The sequence below is a fragment of the Thunnus albacares genome, chromosome 24 (genome assembly GCF_914725855.1).
Source record: "Thunnus albacares chromosome 24, fThuAlb1.1, whole genome shotgun sequence".
NCBI lineage: Eukaryota > Metazoa > Chordata > Actinopteri > Scombriformes > Scombridae > Thunnus > Thunnus albacares.
This window is the reverse complement of record NC_058129.1, coordinates 2,881,327-2,897,735: the sequence shown is the minus strand read 5'-3', so window position 1 is coordinate 2,897,735 and position 16,409 is coordinate 2,881,327. Positions and strand designations below refer to the sequence as shown.

Sequence of the window (16,409 nt, the reverse complement as noted above, 5' to 3'; positions counted from 1 at the left end):
AGGCCCAGGCGGCAGCTGCGCCGGGAGCGTTCCCATCCGTTCCTCCCTCGGAGAAACACCAGAGAGTGGGACTCCCGCGCACAGTTCTGCACAGACACGGAGGAAAACAAGAGAGAGGATCCCTACGTTAAGCGCGGCGGACGGGCGCTTGTGGAGAAAAGTGAAAAAGCTTACAGAACCTGGTATTCCCAGGCGGTCTCCCGTCCAAGTACTAACCAGGCCCGACCCTGCTTGGCTTCCGAGATCAGACGAGATCGGGCGTGTTCAGGGTGGTATGGCCGTAAGCTGTCCAAGGTACCACGCATGGGCCTCTTAGGGGTGGCGCTCGTCAGACGCGCCTCCAAGGCCCAGGCGGCAGCTGCGCCGGGAGCGTTCCCATCCGTTCCTCCCTCGGAGAAACACCAGAGAGTGGGACTCCCGCGCACAGTTCTGCACAGACACGGAGGAAAACAAGAGAGAGCGCGGCGGACGGGCGCTTGTGGAGAAAAGTGAAAAAGCTTACAGCACCTGGTATTCCCAGGCGGTCTCCCGTCCAAGTACTAACCAGGCCCGACCCTGCTTGGCTTCCGAGATCAGACGAGATCGGGCGTGTTCAGGGTGGTATGGCCGTAAGCTGTCCAAGGTACCACGCATGGGCCTCTTAGGGGTGGCGCTCGTCAGACGCGCCTCCAAGGCCCAGGCGGCAGCTGCGCCGGGAGCGTTCCCATCCGTTCCTCCCTCGGAGAAACACCAGAGAGTAGGACTCCCGCGCACAGTTCTGCACAGACACGGAGGAAAACAAGAGAGAGCGCGGCGGACGGGCGCTTGTGGAGAAAAGTGAAAAAGCTTACAGCACCTGGTATTCCCAGGCGGTCTCCCGTCCAAGTACTAACCAGGCCCGACCCTGCTTGGCTTCCGAGATCAGACGAGATCGGGCGTGTTCAGGGTGGTATGGCCGTAAGCTGTCCAAGGTACCACGCATGGGCCTCTTAGGGGTGGCGCTCGTCAGACGCGCCTCCAAGGCCCAGGCGGCAGCTGCGCCGGGAGCGTTCCCATCCGTTCCTCCCTCGGAGAAACACCAGAGAGTGGGACTCCCGCGCACAGTTCTGCACAGACACGGAGGAAAACAAGAGAGAGGATCCCTACGTTAAGCGCGGCGGACGGGCGCTTGTGGAGAAAAGTGAAAAAGCTTACAGCACCTGGTATTCCCAGGCGGTCTCCCGTCCAAGTACTAACCAGGCCCGACCCTGCTTGGCTTCCGAGATCAGACGAGATCGGGCGTGTTCAGGGTGGTATGGCCGTAAGCTGTCCAAGGTACCACGCATGGGCCTCTTAGGGGTGGCGCTCGTCAGACGCGCCTCCAAGGCCCAGGCGGCAGCTGCGCCGGGAGCGTTCCCATCCGTTCCTCCCTCGGAGAAACACCAGAGAGTGGGACTCCCGCGCACAGTTCTGCACAGACACGGAGGAAAACAAGAGAGAGGATCCCTACGTTAAGCGCGGCGGACGGGCGCTTGTGGAGAAAAGTGAAAAAGCTTACAGCACCTGGTATTCCCAGGCGGTCTCCCGTCCAAGTACTAACCAGGCCCGACCCTGCTTGGCTTCCGAGATCAGACGAGATCGGGCGTGTTCAGGGTGGTATGGCCGTAAGCTGTCCAAGGTACCACGCATGGGCCTCTTAGGGGTGGCGCTCGTCAGACGCGCCTCCAAGGCCCAGGCGGCAGCTGCGCCGGGAGCGTTCCCATCCGTTCCTCCCTCGGAGAAACACCAGAGAGTGGGACTCCCGCGCACAGTTCTGCACAGACACGGAGGAAAACAAGAGAGAGCGCGGCGGACGGGCGCTTGTGGAGAAAAGTGAAAAAGCTTACAGCACCTGGTATTCCCAGGCGGTCTCCCGTCCAAGTACTAACCAGGCCCGACCCTGCTTGGCTTCCGAGATCAGACGAGATCGGGCGTGTTCAGGGTGGTATGGCCGTAAGCTGTCCAAGGTACCACGCATGGGCCTCTTAGGGGTGGCGCTCGTCAGACGCGCCTCCAAGGCCCAGGCGGCAGCTGCGCCGGGAGCGTTCCCATCCGTTCCTCCCTCGGAGAAACACCAGAGAGTGGGACTCCCGCGCACAGTTCTGCACAGACACGGAGGAAAACAAGAGAGAGGATCCCTACGTTAAGCGCGGCGGACGGGCGCTTGTGGAGAAAAGTGAAAAAGCTTACAGCACCTGGTATTCCCAGGCGGTCTCCCGTCCAAGTACTAACCAGGCCCGACCCTGCTTGGCTTCCGAGATCAGACGAGATCGGGCGTGTTCAGGGTGGTATGGCCGTAAGCTGTCCAAGGTACCACGCATGGGCCTCTTAGGGGTGGCGCTCGTCAGACGCGCCTCCAAGGCCCAGGCGGCAGCTGCGCCGGGAGCGTTCCCATCCGTTCCTCCCTCGGAGAAACACCAGAGAGTGGGACTCCCGCGCACAGTTCTGCACAGACACGGAGGAAAACAAGAGAGAGCGCGGCGGACGGGCGCTTGTGGAGAAAAGTGAAAAAGCTTACAGCACCTGGTATTCCCAGGCGGTCTCCCGTCCAAGTACTAACCAGGCCCGACCCTGCTTGGCTTCCGAGATCAGACGAGATCGGGCGTGTTCAGGGTGGTATGGCCGTAAGCTGTCCAAGGTACCACGCATGGGCCTCTTAGGGGTGGCGCTCGTCAGACGCGCCTCCAAGGCCCAGGCGGCAGCTGCGCCGGGAGCGTTCCCATCCGTTCCTCCCTCGGAGAAACACCAGAGAGTAGGACTCCCGCGCACAGTTCTGCACAGACACGGAGGAAAACAAGAGAGAGCGCGGCGGACGGGCGCTTGTGGAGAAAAGTGAAAAAGCTTACAGCACCTGGTATTCCCAGGCGGTCTCCCGTCCAAGTACTAACCAGGCCCGACCCTGCTTGGCTTCCGAGATCAGACGAGATCGGGCGTGTTCAGGGTGGTATGGCCGTAAGCTGTCCAAGGTACCACGCATGGGCCTCTTAGGGGTGGCGCTCGTCAGACGCGCCTCCAAGGCCCAGGCGGCAGCTGCGCCGGGAGCGTTCCCATCCGTTCCTCCCTCGGAGAAACACCAGAGAGTGGGACTCCCGCGCACAGTTCTGCACAGACACGGAGGAAAACAAGAGAGAGGATCCCTACGTTAAGCGCGGCGGACGGGCGCTTGTGGAGAAAAGTGAAAAAGCTTACAGCACCTGGTATTCCCAGGCGGTCTCCCGTCCAAGTACTAACCAGGCCCGACCCTGCTTGGCTTCCGAGATCAGACGAGATCGGGCGTGTTCAGGGTGGTATGGCCGTAAGCTGTCCAAGGTACCACGCATGGGCCTCTTAGGGGTGGCGCTCGTCAGACGCGCCTCCAAGGCCCAGGCGGCAGCTGCGCCGGGAGCGTTCCCATCCGTTCCTCCCTCGGAGAAACACCAGAGAGTGGGACTCCCGCGCACAGTTCTGCACAGACACGGAGGAAAACAAGAGAGAGCGCGGCGGACGGGCGCTTGTGGAGAAAAGTGAAAAAGCTTACAGCACCTGGTATTCCCAGGCGGTCTCCCGTCCAAGTACTAACCAGGCCCGACCCTGCTTGGCTTCCGAGATCAGACGAGATCGGGCGTGTTCAGGGTGGTATGGCCGTAAGCTGTCCAAGGTACCACGCATGGGCCTCTTAGGGGTGGCGCTCGTCAGACGCGCCTCCAAGGCCCAGGCGGCAGCTGCGCCAGGAGCGTTCCCATCCGTTCCTCCCTCGGAGAAACACCAGAGAGTGGGACTCCCGCGCACAGTTCTGCACAGACACGGAGGAAAACAAGAGAGAGCGCGGCGGACGGGCGCTTGTGGAGAAAAGTGAAAAAGCTTACAGCACCTGGTATTCCCAGGTGGTCTCCCGTCCAAGTACTAACCAGGCCCGACCCTGCTTGGCTTCCGAGATCAGACGAGATCGGGCTTGTTCAGGGTGGTATGGCCGTAAGCTGTCCAAGGTACCACGCAAGGGCCTCTTAGGGGTGGCGCTCGTCAGACGCGCCTCCAAGGCCCAGGCGGCAGCTGCGCCGGGAGCGTTCCCATCCGTTCCTCCCTCGGAGAAACACCAGAGAGTGGGACTCCCGCGCACAGTTCTGCACAGACACGGAGGAAAACAAGAGAGAGCGCGGCGGACGGGCGCTTGTGGAGAAAAGTGAAAAAGCTTACAGCACCTGGTATTCCCAGGCGGTCTCCCGTCCAAGTACTAACCAGGCCCGACCCTGCTTGGCTTCCGAGATCAGACGAGATCGGGCGTGTTCAGGGTGGTATGGCCGTAAGCTGTCCAAGGTACCACGCATGGGCCTCTTAGGGGTGGCGCTCGTCAGACGCGCCTCCAAGGCCCAGGCGGCAGCTGCGCCGGGAGCGTTCCCATCCGTTCCTCCCTCGGAGAAACACCAGAGAGTGGGACTCCCGCGCACAGTTCTGCACAGACACGGAGGAAAACAAGAGAGAGGATCCCTACGTTAAGCGCGGCGGACGGGCGCTTGTGGAGAAAAGTGAAAAAGCTTACAGCACCTGGTATTCCCAGGCGGTCTCCCGTCCAAGTACTAACCAGGCCCGACCCTGCTTGGCTTCCGAGATCAGACGAGATCGGGCGTGTTCAGGGTGGTATGGCCGTAAGCTGTCCAAGGTACCACGCATGGGCCTCTTAGGGGTGGCGCTCGTCAGACGCGCCTCCAAGGCCCAGGCGGCAGCTGCGCCGGGAGCGTTCCCATCCGTTCCTCCCTCGGAGAAACACCAGAGAGTGGGACTCCCGCGCACAGTTCTGCACAGACACGGAGGAAAACAAGAGAGAGGATCCCTACGTTAAGCGCGGCGGACGGGCGCTTGTGGAGAAAAGTGAAAAAGCTTACAGCACCTGGTATTCCCAGGCGGTCTCCCGTCCAAGTACTAACCAGGCCCGACCCTGCTTGGCTTCCGAGATCAGACGAGATCGGGCGTGTTCAGGGTGGTATGGCCGTAAGCTGTCCAAGGTACCACGCATGGGCCTCTTAGGGGTGGCGCTCGTCAGACGCGCCTCCAAGGCCCAGGCGGCAGCTGCGCCGGGAGCGTTCCCATCCGTTCCTCCCTCGGAGAAACACCAGAGAGTGGGACTCCCGCGCACAGTTCTGCACAGACACGGAGGAAAACAAGAGAGAGTATCCCTACGTTAAGCGCGGCGGACGGGCGCTTGTGGAGAAAAGTGAAAAAGCTTACAGCACCTGGTATTCCCAGGCGGTCTCCCGTCCAAGTACTAACCAGGCCCGACCCTGCTTGGCTTCCGAGATCAGACGAGATCGGGCGTGTTCAGGGTGGTATGGCCGTAAGCTGTCCAAGGTACCACGCATGGGCCTCTTAGGGGTGGCGCTCGTCAGACGCGCCTCCAAGGCCCAGGCGGCAGCTGCGCCGGGAGCGTTCCCATCCGTTCCTCCCTCGGAGAAACACCAGAGAGTGGGACTCCCGCGCACAGTTCTGCACAGACACGGAGGAAAACAAGAGAGAGCGCGGCGGACGGGCGCTTGTGGAGAAAAGTGAAAAAGCTTACAGCACCTGGTATTCCCAGGCGGTCTCCCGTCCAAGTACTAACCAGGCCCGACCCTGCTTGGCTTCCGAGATCAGACAAGATCGGGCGTGTTCAGGGTGGTATGGCCGTAAGCTGTCCAAGGTACCACGCATGGGCCTCTTAGGGGTGGCGCTCGTCAGACGCGCCTCCAAGGCCCAGGCGGCAGCTGCGCCGGGAGCGTTCCCATCCGTTCCTCCCTCGGAGAAACACCAGAGAGTGGGACTCCCGCGCACAGTTCTGCACAGACACGGAGGAAAACAAGAGAGAGCGCGGCGGACGGGCGCTTGTGGAGAAAAGTGAAAAAGCTTACAGCACCTGGTATTCCCAGGCGGTCTCCCGTCCAAGTACTAACCAGGCCCGACCCTGCTTGGCTTCCGAGATCAGACGAGATCGGGCGTGTTCAGGGTGGTATGGCCGTAAGCTGTCCAAGGTACCACGCATGGGCCTCTTAGGGGTGGCGCTCGTCAGACGCGCCTCCAAGGCCCAGTCGGCAGCTGCGCCGGGAGCGTTCCCATCCGTTCCTCCCTCGGAGAAACACCAGAGAGTGGGACTCCCGCGCACAGTTCTGCACAGACACGGAGGAAAACAAGAGAGAGGATCCCTACGTTAAGCGCGGCGGACGGGCGCTTGTGGAGAAAAGTGAAAAAGCTTACAGCACCTGGTATTCCCAGGCGGTCTCCCGTCCAAGTACTAACCAGGCCCGACCCTGCTTGGCTTCCGAGATCAGACGAGATCGGGCGTGTTCAGGGTGGTATGGCCGTAAGCTGTCCAAGGTACCACGCATGGGCCTCTTAGGGGTGGCGCTCGTCAGACGCGCCTCCAAGGCCCAGGCGGCAGCTGCGCCGGGAGCGTTCCCATCCGTTCCTCCCTCGGAGAAACACCAGAGAGAGGGACTCCCGCGCACAGTTCTGCACAGACACGGAGGAAAACAAGAGAGAGGATCCCTACGTTAAGCGCGGCGGACGGGCGCTTGTGGAGAAAAGTGAAAAAGCTTACAGCACCTGGTATTCCCAGGCGGTCTCCCGTCCAAGTACTAACCAGGCCCGACCCTGCTTGGCTTCCGAGATCAGACGAGATCGGGCGTGTTCAGGGTGGTATGGCCGTAAGCTGTCCAAGGTACCACGCATGGGCCTCTTAGGGGTGGCGCTCGTCAGACGCGCCTCCAAGGCCCAGGCGGCAGCTGCGCCGGGAGCGTTCCCATCCGTTCCTCCCTCGGAGAAACACCAGAGAGTGGGACTCCCGCGCACAGTTCTGCACAGACACGGAGGAAAACAAGAGAGAGCGCGGCGGACGGGCGCTTGTGGAGAAAAGTGAAAAAGCTTACAGCACCTGGTATTCCCAGGCGGTCTCCCGTCCAAGTACTAACCAGGCCCGACCCTGCTTGGCTTCCGAGATCAGACGAGATCGGGCGTGTTCAGGGTGGTATGGCCGTAAGCTGTCCAAGGTACCACGCATGGGCCTCTTAGGGGTGGCGCTCGTCAGACGCGCCTCCAAGGCCCAGGCGGCAGCTGCGCCGGGAGCGTTCCCATCCGTTCCTCCCTCGGAGAAACACCAGAGAGTGGGACTCCCGCGCACAGTTCTGCACAGACACGGAGGAAAACAAGAGAGAGCGCGGCGGACGGGCGCTTGTGGAGAAAAGTGAAAAAGCTTACAGCACCTGGTATTCCCAGGCGGTCTCCCGTCCAAGTACTAACCAGGCCCGACCCTGCTTGGCTTCCGAGATCAGACGAGATCGGGCGTGTTCAGGGTGGTATGGCCGTAAGCTGTCCAAGGTACCACGCATGGGCCTCTTAGGGGTGGCGCTCGTCAGACGCGCCTCCAAGGCCCAGGCGGCAGCTGCGCCGGGAGCGTTCCCATCCGTTCCTCCCTCGGAGAAACACCAGAGAGTGGGACTCCCGCGCACAGTTCTGCACAGACACGGAGGAAAACAAGAGAGAGGATCCCTACGTTAAGCGCGGCGGACGGGCGCTTGTGGAGAAAAGTGAAAAAGCTTACAGCACCTGGTATTCCCAGGCGGTCTCCCGTCCAAGTACTAACCAGGCCCGACCCTGCTTGGCTTCCGAGATCAGACGAGATCGGGCGTGTTCAGGGTGGTATGGCCGTAAGCTGTCCAAGGTACCACGCATGGGCCTCTTAGGGGTGGCGCTCGTCAGACGCGCCTCCAAGGCCCAGGCGGCAGCTGCGCCGGGAGCGTTCCCATCCGTTCCTCCCTCGGAGAAACACCAGAGAGTGGGACTCCCGCGCACAGTTCTGCACAGACACGGAGGAAAACAAGAGAGAGCGCGGCGGACGGGCGCTTGTGGAGAAAAGTGAAAAAGCTTACAGCACCTGGTATTCCCAGGCGGTCTCCCGTCCAAGTACTAACCAGGCCCGACCCTGCTTGGCTTCCGAGATCAGACGAGATCGGGCGTGTTCAGGGTGGTATGGCCGTAAGCTGTCCAAGGTACCACGCATGGGCCTCTTAGGGGTGGCGCTCGTCAGACGCGCCTCCAAGGCCCAGGCGGCAGCTGCGCCGGGAGCGTTCCCATCCGTTCCTCCCTCGGAGAAACACCAGAGAGTAGGACTCCCGCGCACAGTTCTGCACAGACACGGAGGAAAACAAGAGAGAGCGCGGCGGACGGGCGCTTGTGGAGAAAAGTGAAAAAGCTTACAGCACCTGGTATTCCCAGGCGGTCTCCCGTCCAAGTACTAACCAGGCCCGACCCTGCTTGGCTTCCGAGATCAGACGAGATCGGGCGTGTTCAGGGTGGTATGGCCGTAAGCTGTCCAAGGTACCACGCATGGGCCTCTTAGGGGTGGCGCTCGTCAGACGCGCCTCCAAGGCCCAGGCGGCAGCTGCGCCGGGAGCGTTCCCATCCGTTCCTCCCTCGGAGAAACACCAGAGAGTGGGACTCCCGCGCACAGTTCTGCACAGACACGGAGGAAAACAAGAGAGAGGATCCCTACGTTAAGCGCGGCGGACGGGCGCTTGTGGAGAAAAGTGAAAAAGCTTACAGCACCTGGTATTCCCAGGCGGTCTCCCGTCCAAGTACTAACCAGGCCCGACCCTGCTTGGCTTCCGAGATCAGACGAGATCGGGCGTGTTCAGGGTGGTATGGCCGTAAGCTGTCCAAGGTACCACGCATGGGCCTCTTAGGGGTGGCGCTCGTCAGACGCGCCTCCAAGGCCCAGGCGGCAGCTGCGCCGGGAGCGTTCCCATCCGTTCCTCCCTCGGAGAAACACCAGAGAGTGGGACTCCCGCGCACAGTTCTGCACAGACACGGAGGAAAACAAGAGAGAGGATCCCTACGTTAAGCGCGGCGGACGGGCGCTTGTGGAGAAAAGTGAAAAAGCTTACAGCACCTGGTATTCCCAGGCGGTCTCCCGTCCAAGTACTAACCAGGCCCGACCCTGCTTGGCTTCCGAGATCAGACGAGATCGGGCGTGTTCAGGGTGGTATGGCCGTAAGCTGTCCAAGGTACCACGCATGGGCCTCTTAGGGGTGGCGCTCGTCAGACGCGCCTCCAAGGCCCAGGCGGCAGCTGCGCCGGGAGCGTTCCCATCCGTTCCTCCCTCGGAGAAACACCAGAGAGTGGGACTCCCGCGCACAGTTCTGCACAGACACGGAGGAAAACAAGAGAGAGCGCGGCGGACGGGCGCTTGTGGAGAAAAGTGAAAAAGCTTACAGCACCTGGTATTCCCAGGCGGTCTCCCGTCCAAGTACTAACCAGGCCCGACCCTGCTTGGCTTCCGAGATCAGACGAGATCGGGCGTGTTCAGGGTGGTATGGCCGTAAGCTGTCCAAGGTACCACGCATGGGCCTCTTAGGGGTGGCGCTCGTCAGACGCGCCTCCAAGGCCCAGGCGGCAGCTGCGCCGGGAGCGTTCCCATCCGTTCCTCCCTCGGAGAAACACCAGAGAGTGGGACTCCCGCGCACAGTTCTGCACAGACACGGAGGAAAACAAGAGAGAGGATCCCTACGTTAAGCGCGGCGGACGGGTGCTTGTGGAGAAAAGTGAAAAAGCTTACAGCACCTGGTATTCCCAGGCGGTCTCCCGTCCAAGTACTAACCAGGCCCGACCCTGCTTGGCTTCCGAGATCAGACGAGATCGGGCGTGTTCAGGGTGGTATGGACGTAAGCTGTCCAAGGTACCACGCATGGGCCTCTTAGGGGTGGCGCTCGTCAGACGCGCCTCCAAGGCCCAGGCGGCAGCTGCGCCGGGAGCGTTCCCATCCGTTCCTCCCTCGGAGAAACACCAGAGAGTGGGACTCCCGCGCACAGTTCTGCACAGACACGGAGGAAAACAAGAGAGAGCGCGGCGGACGGGCGCTTGTGGAGAAAAGTGAAAAAGCTTACAGCACCTGGTATTCCCAGGCGGTCTCCCGTCCAAGTACTAACCAGGCCCGACCCTGCTTGGCTTCCGAGATCAGACGAGATCGGGCGTGTTCAGGGTGGTATGGCCGTAAGCTGTCCAAGGTACCACGCATGGGCCTCTTAGGGGTGGCGCTCGTCAGACGCGCCTCCAAGGCCCAGGCGGCAGCTGCGCCGGGAGCGTTCCCATCCGTTCCTCCCTCGGAGAAACACCAGAGAGTAGGACTCCCGCGCACAGTTCTGCACAGACACGGAGGAAAACAAGAGAGAGCGCGGCGGACGGGCGCTTGTGGAGAAAAGTGAAAAAGCTTACAGCACCTGGTATTCCCAGGCGGTCTCCCGTCCAAGTACTAACAGGCCCGACCCTGCTTGGCTTCCGAGATCAGACGAGATCGGGCGTGTTCAGGGTGGTATGGCCGTAAGCTGTCCAAGGTACCACGCATGGGCCTCTTAGGGGTGGCGCTCGTCAGACGCGCCTCCAAGGCCCAGGCGGCAGCTGCGCCGGGAGCGTTCCCATCCGTTCCTCCCTCGGAGAAACACCAGAGAGTGGGACTCCCGCGCACAGTTCTGCACAGACACGGAGGAAAACAAGAGAGAGGATCCCTACGTTAAGCGCGGCGGACGGGCGCTTGTGGAGAAAAGTGAAAAAGCTTACAGCACCTGGTATTCCCAGGCGGTCTCCCGTCCAAGTACTAACCAGGCCCGACCCTGCTTGGCTTCCGAGATCAGACGAGATCGGGCGTGTTCAGGGTGGTATGGCCGTAAGCTGTCCAAGGTACCACGCATGGGCCTCTTAGGGGTGGCGCTCGTCAGACGCGCCTCCAAGGCCCAGGCGGCAGCTGCGCCGGGAGCGTTCCCATCCGTTCCTCCCTCGGAGAAACACCAGAGAGTGGGACTCCCGCGCACAGTTCTGCACAGACACGGAGGAAAACAAGAGAGAGGATCCCTACGTTAAGCGCGGCGGACGGGCGCTTGTGGAGAAAAGTGAAAAAGCTTACAGCACCTGGTATTCCCAGGCGGTCTCCCGTCCAAGTACTAACCAGGCCCGACCCTGCTTGGCTTCCGAGATCAGACGAGATCGGGCGTGTTCAGGGTGGTATGGCCGTAAGCTGTCCAAGGTACCACGCATGGGCCTCTTAGGGGTGGCGCTCGTCAGACGCGCCTCCAAGGCCCAGGCGGCAGCTGCGCCGGGAGCGTTCCCATCCGTTCCTCCCTCGGAGAAACACCAGAGAGTGGGACTCCCGCGCACAGTTCTGCACAGACACGGAGGAAAACAAGAGAGAGTATCCCTACGTTAAGCGCGGCGGACGGGCGCTTGTGGAGAAAAGTGAAAAAGCTTACAGCACCTGGTATTCCCAGGCGGTCTCCCGTCCAAGTACTAACCAGGCCCGACCCTGCTTGGCTTCCGAGATCAGACGAGATCGGGCGTGTTCAGGGTGGTATGGCCGTAAGCTGTCCAAGGTACCACGCATGGGCCTCTTAGGGGTGGCGCTCGTCAGACGCGCCTCCAAGGCCCAGGCGGCAGCTGCGCCGGGAGCGTTCCCATCCGTTCCTCCCTCGGAGAAACACCAGAGAGTGGGACTCCCGCGCACAGTTCTGCACAGACACGGAGGAAAACAAGAGAGAGCGCGGCGGACGGGCGCTTGTGGAGAAAAGTGAAAAAGCTTACAGCACCTGGTATTCCCAGGCGGTCTCCCGTCCAAGTACTAACCAGGCCCGACCCTGCTTGGCTTCCGAGATCAGACAAGATCGGGCGTGTTCAGGGTGGTATGGCCGTAAGCTGTCCAAGGTACCACGCATGGGCCTCTTAGGGGTGGCGCTCGTCAGACGCGCCTCCAAGGCCCAGGCGGCAGCTGCGCCGGGAGCGTTCCCATCCGTTCCTCCCTCGGAGAAACACCAGAGAGTGGGACTCCCGCGCACAGTTCTGCACAGACACGGAGGAAAACAAGAGAGAGCGCGGCGGACGGGCGCTTGTGGAGAAAAGTGAAAAAGCTTACAGCACCTGGTATTCCCAGGCGGTCTCCCGTCCAAGTACTAACCAGGCCCGACCCTGCTTGGCTTCCGAGATCAGACGAGATCGGGCGTGTTCAGGGTGGTATGGCCGTAAGCTGTCCAAGGTACCACGCATGGGCCTCTTAGGGGTGGCGCTCGTCAGACGCGCCTCCAAGGCCCAGGCGGCAGCTGCGCCGGGAGCGTTCCCATCCGTTCCTCCCTCGGAGAAACACCAGAGAGTGGGACTCCCGCGCACAGTTCTGCACAGACACGGAGGAAAACAAGAGAGAGGATCCCTACGTTAAGCGCGGCGGACGGGCGCTTGTGGAGAAAAGTGAAAAAGCTTACAGCACCTGGTATTCCCAGGCGGTCTCCCGTCCAAGTACTAACCAGGCCCGACCCTGCTTGGCTTCCGAGATCAGACGAGATCGGGCGTGTTCAGGGTGGTATGGCCGTAAGCTGTCCAAGGTACCACGCATGGGCCTCTTAGGGGTGGCGCTCGTCAGACGCGCCTCCAAGGCCCAGGCGGCAGCTGCGCCGGGAGCGTTCCCATCCGTTCCTCCCTCGGAGAAACACCAGAGAGAGGGACTCCCGCGCACAGTTCTGCACAGACACGGAGGAAAACAAGAGAGAGGATCCCTACGTTAAGCGCGGCGGACGGGCGCTTGTGGAGAAAAGTGAAAAAGCTTACAGCACCTGGTATTCCCAGGCGGTCTCCCGTCCAAGTACTAACCAGGCCCGACCCTGCTTGGCTTCCGAGATCAGACGAGATCGGGCGTGTTCAGGGTGGTATGGCCGTAAGCTGTCCAAGGTACCACGCATGGGCCTCTTAGGGGTGGCGCTCGTCAGACGCGCCTCCAAGGCCCAGGCGGCAGCTGCGCCGGGAGCGTTCCCATCCGTTCCTCCCTCGGAGAAACACCAGAGAGTGGGACTCCCGCGCACAGTTCTGCACAGACACGGAGGAAAACAAGAGAGAGCGCGGCGGACGGGCGCTTGTGGAGAAAAGTGAAAAAGCTTACAGCACCTGGTATTCCCAGGCGGTCTCCCGTCCAAGTACTAACCAGGCCCGACCCTGCTTGGATTCCGAGATCAGACGAGATCGGGCGTGTTCAGGGTGGTATGGCCGCAAGCTGTCCAAGGTACCACGCATGGGCCTCTTAGGGGTGGCGCTCGTCAGACGCGCCTCCAAGGCCCAGGCGGCAGCTGCGCTGGGAGCGTTCCCATCCGTTCCTCCCTCGGAGAAACACCAGAGAGTGGGACTCCCGCGCACAGTTCTGCACAGACACGGAGGAAAACAAGAGAGAGGATCCCTACGTTAAGCGCGGCGGACGGGCGCTTGTGGAGAAAAGTGAAAAAGCTTACAGCACCTGGTATTCCCAGGCGGTCTCCCGTCCAAGTACTAACCAGGCCCGACCCTGCTTGGATTCCGAGATCAGACGAGATCGGGCGTGTTCAGGGTGGTATGGCCGTAAGCTGTCCAAGGTACCACGCATGGGCCTCTTAGGGGTGGCGCTCGTCAGACGCGCCTCCAAGGCCCAGGCGGCAGCTGCGCCGGGAGCGTTCCCATCCGTTCCTCCCTCGGAGAAACACCAGAGAGTGGGACTCCCGCGCACAGTTCTGCACAGACACGGAGGAAAACAAGAGAGAGCGCGGCGGACGGGCGCTTGTGGAGAAAAGTGAAAAAGCTTACAGCACCTGGTATTCCCAGGCGGTCTCCCGTCCAAGTACTAACCAGGCCCGACCCTGCTTGGCTTCCGAGATCAGACGAGATCGGGCGTGTTCAGGGTGGTATGGCCGTAAGCTGTCCAAGGTACCACGCATGGGCCTCTTAGGGGTGGCGCTCGTCAGACGCGCCTCCAAGGCCCAGGCGGCAGCTGCGCCGGGAGCGTTCCCATCCGTTCCTCCCTCGGAGAAACACCAGAGAGTGGGACTCCCGCGCACAGTTCTGCACAGACACGGAGGAAAACAAGAGAGAGCGCGGCGGACGGGCGCTTGTGGAGAAAAGTGAAAAAGCTTACAGCACCTGGTATTCCCAGGCGGTCTCCCGTCCAAGTACTAACCAGGCCCGACCCTGCTTGGCTTCCGAGATCAGACGAGATCGGGCGTGTTCAGGGTGGTATGGCCGTAAGCTGTCCAAGGTACCACGCATGGGCCTCTTAGGGGTGGCGCTCGTCAGACGCGCCTCCAAGGCCCAGGCGGCAGCTGCGCCGGGAGCGTTCCCATCCGTTCCTCCCTCGGAGAAACACCAGAGAGTGGGACTCCCGCGCACAGTTCTGCACAGACACGGAGGAAAACAAGAGAGAGGATCCCTACGTTAAGCGCGGCGGACGGGCGCTTGTGGAGAAAAGTGAAAAAGCTTACAGCACCTGGTATTCCCAGGCGGTCTCCCGTCCAAGTACTAACCAGGCCCGACCCTGCTTGGCTTCCGAGATCAGACGAGATCGGGCGTGTTCAGGGTGGTATGGCCGTAAGCTGTCCAAGGTACCACGCATGGGCCTCTTAGGGGTGGCGCTCGTCAGACGCGCCTCCAAGGCCCAGGCGGCAGCTGCGCCGGGAGCGTTCCCATCCGTTCCTCCCTCGGAGAAACACCAGAGAGTGGGACTCCCGCGCACAGTTCTGCACAGACACGGAGGAAAACAAGAGAGAGGATCCCTACATTAAGCGCGGCGGACGGGCGCTTGTGGAGAAAAGTGAAAAAGCTTACAGCACCTGGTATTCCCAGGCGGTCTCCCGTCCAAGTACTAACCAGGCCCGACCCTGCTTGGCTTCCGAGATCAGACGAGATCGGGCGTGTTCAGGGTGGTATGGCCGTAAGCTGTCCAAGGTACCACGCATGGGCCTCTTAGGGGTGGCGCTCGTCAGACGCGCCTCCAAGGCCCAGGCGGCAGCTGCGCCGGGAGCGTTCCCATCCGTTCCTCCCTCGGAGAAACACCAGAGAGTGGGACTCCCGCGCACAGTTCTGCACAGACACGGAGGAAAACAAGAGAGAGGATCCCTACGTTAAGCGCGGCGGACGGGCGCTTGTGGAGAAAAGTGAAAAAGCTTACAGCACCTGGTATTCCCAGGCGGTCTCCCCGTCCAAGTACTAACCAGGCCCGACCCTGCTTGGCTTCCGAGATCAGACGAGATCGGGCGTGTTCAGGGTGGTATGGCCGTAAGCTGTCCAAGGTACCACGCATGGGCCTCTTAGGGGTGGCGCTCGTCAGACGCGCCTCCAAGGCCCAGGCGGCAGCTGCGCCGGGAGCGTTCCCATCCGTTCCTCCCTCGGAGAAACACCAGAGAGTGGGACTCCCGCGCACAGTTCTGCACAGACACGGAGGAAAACAAGAGAGAGGATCCCTACGTTAAGCGCGGCGGACGGGCGCTTGTGGAGAAAAGTGAAAAAGCTTACAGCACCTGGTATTCCCAGGCGGTCTCCCGTCCAAGTACTAACCAGGCCCGACCCTGTTTGGCTTCCGAGATCAGACGAGATCGGGCGTGTTCAGGGTGGTATGGCCGTAAGCTGTCCAAGGTACCACGCATGGGCCTCTTAGGGGTGGCGCTCGTCAGACGCGCCTCCAAGGCCCAGGCGGCAGCTGCGCCGGGAGCGTTCCCATCCGTTCCTCCCTCGGAGAAACACCAGAGAGTGGGACTCCCGCGCACAGTTCTGCACAGACACGGAGGAAAACAAGAGAGAGCGCGGCGGACGGGCGCTTGTGGAGAAAAGTGAAAAAGCTTACAGCACCTGGTATTCCCAGGCGGTCTCCCATCCAAGTACTAACCAGGCCCGACCCTGCTTGGCTTCCGAGATCAGACGAGATCGGGCGTGTTCAGGGTGGTATGGCCGCAAGCTGTCCAAGGTACCACGCATGGGCCTCTTAGGGGTGGCGCTCGTCAGACGCGCCTCCAAGGCCCAGGCGGCAGCTGCGCCGGGAGCGTTCCCATCCGTTCCTCCCTCGGAGAAACACCAGAGAGTGGGACTCCCGCGCACAGTTCTGCACAGACACGGAGGAAAACAAGAGAGAGCGCGGCGGACGGGCGCTTGTGGAGAAAAGTGAAAAAGCTTACAGCACCTGGTATTCCCAGGCGGTCTCCCGTCCAAGTACTAACCAGGCCCGACCCTGCTTGGCTTCCGAGATCAGACGAGATCGGGCGTGTTCAGGGTGGTATGGCCGTAAGCTGTCCAAGGTACCACGCATGGGCCTCTTAGGGGTGGCGCTCGTCAGACGCGCCTCCAAGGCCCAGGCGGCAGCTGCGCCGGGAGCGTTCCCATCCGTTCCTCCCTCGGAGAAACACCAGAGAGTGGGACTCCCGCGCACAGTTCTGCACAGACACGGAGGAAAACAAGAGAGAGGATCCCTACGTTAAGCGCGGCGGACGGGCGCTTGTGGAGAAAAGTGAAAAAGCTTACAGCACCTGGTATTCCCAGGCGGTCTCCCGTCCAAGTACTAACCAGGCCCGACCCTGCTTGGCTTCCGAGATCAGACGAGATCGGGCGTGTTCAGGGTGGTATGGCCGTAAGCTGTCCAAGGTACCACGCAT

At 61.4% G+C, this 16,409-nt stretch overlaps 49 non-coding genes across 49 annotated transcripts; all 49 read right to left on the bottom strand.

Moving 5' to 3' along the window:
- Positions 1 to 167: 167 nt before the first annotated feature.
- LOC122978053 lies at positions 168 to 286 on the bottom strand. The gene has a single exon (XR_006402263.1). It is a non-coding gene; the product is annotated as a 5S ribosomal RNA (ribosomal RNA).
- Positions 287 to 495: 209 nt separating this feature from the next.
- LOC122977538 lies at positions 496 to 614 on the bottom strand. Its single transcript, XR_006401763.1, has one exon. It is a non-coding gene; the product is annotated as a 5S ribosomal RNA (ribosomal RNA).
- A 209-nt stretch (positions 615 to 823) lies between these two features.
- LOC122977537 lies at positions 824 to 942 on the bottom strand. Its single transcript, XR_006401762.1, has one exon. It is a non-coding gene; the product is annotated as a 5S ribosomal RNA (ribosomal RNA).
- A 224-nt stretch (positions 943 to 1,166) lies between these two features.
- Positions 1,167 to 1,285, bottom strand: LOC122977536. Its single transcript, XR_006401761.1, has one exon. It is a non-coding gene; the product is annotated as a 5S ribosomal RNA (ribosomal RNA).
- A 224-nt stretch (positions 1,286 to 1,509) lies between these two features.
- LOC122977535 lies at positions 1,510 to 1,628 on the bottom strand. The gene has a single exon (XR_006401760.1). It is a non-coding gene; the product is annotated as a 5S ribosomal RNA (ribosomal RNA).
- A 209-nt stretch (positions 1,629 to 1,837) lies between these two features.
- LOC122977534 lies at positions 1,838 to 1,956 on the bottom strand. The gene has a single exon (XR_006401759.1). It is a non-coding gene; the product is annotated as a 5S ribosomal RNA (ribosomal RNA).
- A 224-nt stretch (positions 1,957 to 2,180) lies between these two features.
- On the bottom strand, positions 2,181 to 2,299 carry LOC122977533. The gene has a single exon (XR_006401758.1). It is a non-coding gene; the product is annotated as a 5S ribosomal RNA (ribosomal RNA).
- Positions 2,300 to 2,508: 209 nt separating this feature from the next.
- On the bottom strand, positions 2,509 to 2,627 carry LOC122977531. The gene has a single exon (XR_006401756.1). It is a non-coding gene; the product is annotated as a 5S ribosomal RNA (ribosomal RNA).
- A 209-nt stretch (positions 2,628 to 2,836) lies between these two features.
- Positions 2,837 to 2,955, bottom strand: LOC122977530. Its single transcript, XR_006401755.1, has one exon. It is a non-coding gene; the product is annotated as a 5S ribosomal RNA (ribosomal RNA).
- Positions 2,956 to 3,179: 224 nt separating this feature from the next.
- Positions 3,180 to 3,298, bottom strand: LOC122977529. The gene has a single exon (XR_006401754.1). It is a non-coding gene; the product is annotated as a 5S ribosomal RNA (ribosomal RNA).
- Positions 3,299 to 3,507: 209 nt separating this feature from the next.
- LOC122977528 lies at positions 3,508 to 3,626 on the bottom strand. The gene has a single exon (XR_006401753.1). It is a non-coding gene; the product is annotated as a 5S ribosomal RNA (ribosomal RNA).
- A 209-nt stretch (positions 3,627 to 3,835) lies between these two features.
- On the bottom strand, positions 3,836 to 3,954 carry LOC122977978. Its single transcript, XR_006402190.1, has one exon. It is a non-coding gene; the product is annotated as a 5S ribosomal RNA (ribosomal RNA).
- A 209-nt stretch (positions 3,955 to 4,163) lies between these two features.
- LOC122977527 lies at positions 4,164 to 4,282 on the bottom strand. The gene has a single exon (XR_006401752.1). It is a non-coding gene; the product is annotated as a 5S ribosomal RNA (ribosomal RNA).
- A 224-nt stretch (positions 4,283 to 4,506) lies between these two features.
- On the bottom strand, positions 4,507 to 4,625 carry LOC122977526. Its single transcript, XR_006401751.1, has one exon. It is a non-coding gene; the product is annotated as a 5S ribosomal RNA (ribosomal RNA).
- A 224-nt stretch (positions 4,626 to 4,849) lies between these two features.
- On the bottom strand, positions 4,850 to 4,968 carry LOC122977525. The gene has a single exon (XR_006401750.1). It is a non-coding gene; the product is annotated as a 5S ribosomal RNA (ribosomal RNA).
- A 224-nt stretch (positions 4,969 to 5,192) lies between these two features.
- LOC122977524 lies at positions 5,193 to 5,311 on the bottom strand. The gene has a single exon (XR_006401749.1). It is a non-coding gene; the product is annotated as a 5S ribosomal RNA (ribosomal RNA).
- Positions 5,312 to 5,520: 209 nt separating this feature from the next.
- On the bottom strand, positions 5,521 to 5,639 carry LOC122977995. Its single transcript, XR_006402206.1, has one exon. It is a non-coding gene; the product is annotated as a 5S ribosomal RNA (ribosomal RNA).
- Positions 5,640 to 5,848: 209 nt separating this feature from the next.
- On the bottom strand, positions 5,849 to 5,967 carry LOC122977523. Its single transcript, XR_006401748.1, has one exon. It is a non-coding gene; the product is annotated as a 5S ribosomal RNA (ribosomal RNA).
- A 224-nt stretch (positions 5,968 to 6,191) lies between these two features.
- On the bottom strand, positions 6,192 to 6,310 carry LOC122977521. The gene has a single exon (XR_006401747.1). It is a non-coding gene; the product is annotated as a 5S ribosomal RNA (ribosomal RNA).
- A 224-nt stretch (positions 6,311 to 6,534) lies between these two features.
- On the bottom strand, positions 6,535 to 6,653 carry LOC122977519. The gene has a single exon (XR_006401745.1). It is a non-coding gene; the product is annotated as a 5S ribosomal RNA (ribosomal RNA).
- Positions 6,654 to 6,862: 209 nt separating this feature from the next.
- Positions 6,863 to 6,981, bottom strand: LOC122977518. The gene has a single exon (XR_006401744.1). It is a non-coding gene; the product is annotated as a 5S ribosomal RNA (ribosomal RNA).
- A 209-nt stretch (positions 6,982 to 7,190) lies between these two features.
- Positions 7,191 to 7,309, bottom strand: LOC122977517. Its single transcript, XR_006401743.1, has one exon. It is a non-coding gene; the product is annotated as a 5S ribosomal RNA (ribosomal RNA).
- A 224-nt stretch (positions 7,310 to 7,533) lies between these two features.
- On the bottom strand, positions 7,534 to 7,652 carry LOC122977516. The gene has a single exon (XR_006401742.1). It is a non-coding gene; the product is annotated as a 5S ribosomal RNA (ribosomal RNA).
- A 209-nt stretch (positions 7,653 to 7,861) lies between these two features.
- On the bottom strand, positions 7,862 to 7,980 carry LOC122977515. The gene has a single exon (XR_006401741.1). It is a non-coding gene; the product is annotated as a 5S ribosomal RNA (ribosomal RNA).
- A 209-nt stretch (positions 7,981 to 8,189) lies between these two features.
- Positions 8,190 to 8,308, bottom strand: LOC122977514. The gene has a single exon (XR_006401740.1). It is a non-coding gene; the product is annotated as a 5S ribosomal RNA (ribosomal RNA).
- Positions 8,309 to 8,532: 224 nt separating this feature from the next.
- LOC122977513 lies at positions 8,533 to 8,651 on the bottom strand. The gene has a single exon (XR_006401739.1). It is a non-coding gene; the product is annotated as a 5S ribosomal RNA (ribosomal RNA).
- A 224-nt stretch (positions 8,652 to 8,875) lies between these two features.
- On the bottom strand, positions 8,876 to 8,994 carry LOC122977512. Its single transcript, XR_006401738.1, has one exon. It is a non-coding gene; the product is annotated as a 5S ribosomal RNA (ribosomal RNA).
- A 209-nt stretch (positions 8,995 to 9,203) lies between these two features.
- LOC122977511 lies at positions 9,204 to 9,322 on the bottom strand. The gene has a single exon (XR_006401737.1). It is a non-coding gene; the product is annotated as a 5S ribosomal RNA (ribosomal RNA).
- Positions 9,323 to 9,546: 224 nt separating this feature from the next.
- On the bottom strand, positions 9,547 to 9,665 carry LOC122978004. The gene has a single exon (XR_006402215.1). It is a non-coding gene; the product is annotated as a 5S ribosomal RNA (ribosomal RNA).
- A 209-nt stretch (positions 9,666 to 9,874) lies between these two features.
- Positions 9,875 to 9,993, bottom strand: LOC122977510. The gene has a single exon (XR_006401736.1). It is a non-coding gene; the product is annotated as a 5S ribosomal RNA (ribosomal RNA).
- Positions 9,994 to 10,202: 209 nt separating this feature from the next.
- Positions 10,203 to 10,320, bottom strand: LOC122978103. Its single transcript, XR_006402311.1, has one exon. It is a non-coding gene; the product is annotated as a 5S ribosomal RNA (ribosomal RNA).
- Positions 10,321 to 10,544: 224 nt separating this feature from the next.
- LOC122977508 lies at positions 10,545 to 10,663 on the bottom strand. The gene has a single exon (XR_006401734.1). It is a non-coding gene; the product is annotated as a 5S ribosomal RNA (ribosomal RNA).
- Positions 10,664 to 10,887: 224 nt separating this feature from the next.
- Positions 10,888 to 11,006, bottom strand: LOC122977507. The gene has a single exon (XR_006401733.1). It is a non-coding gene; the product is annotated as a 5S ribosomal RNA (ribosomal RNA).
- A 224-nt stretch (positions 11,007 to 11,230) lies between these two features.
- On the bottom strand, positions 11,231 to 11,349 carry LOC122977505. The gene has a single exon (XR_006401732.1). It is a non-coding gene; the product is annotated as a 5S ribosomal RNA (ribosomal RNA).
- Positions 11,350 to 11,558: 209 nt separating this feature from the next.
- LOC122977994 lies at positions 11,559 to 11,677 on the bottom strand. The gene has a single exon (XR_006402205.1). It is a non-coding gene; the product is annotated as a 5S ribosomal RNA (ribosomal RNA).
- Positions 11,678 to 11,886: 209 nt separating this feature from the next.
- Positions 11,887 to 12,005, bottom strand: LOC122977504. Its single transcript, XR_006401731.1, has one exon. It is a non-coding gene; the product is annotated as a 5S ribosomal RNA (ribosomal RNA).
- A 224-nt stretch (positions 12,006 to 12,229) lies between these two features.
- LOC122977503 lies at positions 12,230 to 12,348 on the bottom strand. The gene has a single exon (XR_006401730.1). It is a non-coding gene; the product is annotated as a 5S ribosomal RNA (ribosomal RNA).
- A 224-nt stretch (positions 12,349 to 12,572) lies between these two features.
- LOC122977502 lies at positions 12,573 to 12,691 on the bottom strand. The gene has a single exon (XR_006401729.1). It is a non-coding gene; the product is annotated as a 5S ribosomal RNA (ribosomal RNA).
- Positions 12,692 to 12,900: 209 nt separating this feature from the next.
- Positions 12,901 to 13,019, bottom strand: LOC122978102. The gene has a single exon (XR_006402310.1). It is a non-coding gene; the product is annotated as a 5S ribosomal RNA (ribosomal RNA).
- Positions 13,020 to 13,243: 224 nt separating this feature from the next.
- LOC122978065 lies at positions 13,244 to 13,362 on the bottom strand. Its single transcript, XR_006402275.1, has one exon. It is a non-coding gene; the product is annotated as a 5S ribosomal RNA (ribosomal RNA).
- A 209-nt stretch (positions 13,363 to 13,571) lies between these two features.
- On the bottom strand, positions 13,572 to 13,690 carry LOC122977501. Its single transcript, XR_006401728.1, has one exon. It is a non-coding gene; the product is annotated as a 5S ribosomal RNA (ribosomal RNA).
- A 209-nt stretch (positions 13,691 to 13,899) lies between these two features.
- Positions 13,900 to 14,018, bottom strand: LOC122977500. Its single transcript, XR_006401727.1, has one exon. It is a non-coding gene; the product is annotated as a 5S ribosomal RNA (ribosomal RNA).
- Positions 14,019 to 14,242: 224 nt separating this feature from the next.
- Positions 14,243 to 14,361, bottom strand: LOC122977499. Its single transcript, XR_006401726.1, has one exon. It is a non-coding gene; the product is annotated as a 5S ribosomal RNA (ribosomal RNA).
- A 224-nt stretch (positions 14,362 to 14,585) lies between these two features.
- Positions 14,586 to 14,704, bottom strand: LOC122977498. The gene has a single exon (XR_006401725.1). It is a non-coding gene; the product is annotated as a 5S ribosomal RNA (ribosomal RNA).
- Positions 14,705 to 14,928: 224 nt separating this feature from the next.
- On the bottom strand, positions 14,929 to 15,048 carry LOC122978086. Its single transcript, XR_006402295.1, has one exon. It is a non-coding gene; the product is annotated as a 5S ribosomal RNA (ribosomal RNA).
- A 224-nt stretch (positions 15,049 to 15,272) lies between these two features.
- On the bottom strand, positions 15,273 to 15,391 carry LOC122977804. The gene has a single exon (XR_006402021.1). It is a non-coding gene; the product is annotated as a 5S ribosomal RNA (ribosomal RNA).
- A 209-nt stretch (positions 15,392 to 15,600) lies between these two features.
- LOC122978383 lies at positions 15,601 to 15,719 on the bottom strand. Its single transcript, XR_006402545.1, has one exon. It is a non-coding gene; the product is annotated as a 5S ribosomal RNA (ribosomal RNA).
- Positions 15,720 to 15,928: 209 nt separating this feature from the next.
- LOC122977496 lies at positions 15,929 to 16,047 on the bottom strand. Its single transcript, XR_006401723.1, has one exon. It is a non-coding gene; the product is annotated as a 5S ribosomal RNA (ribosomal RNA).
- A 224-nt stretch (positions 16,048 to 16,271) lies between these two features.
- LOC122977495 lies at positions 16,272 to 16,390 on the bottom strand. Its single transcript, XR_006401722.1, has one exon. It is a non-coding gene; the product is annotated as a 5S ribosomal RNA (ribosomal RNA).
- Between the last annotated feature and the right edge of the window lie 19 nt (positions 16,391 to 16,409).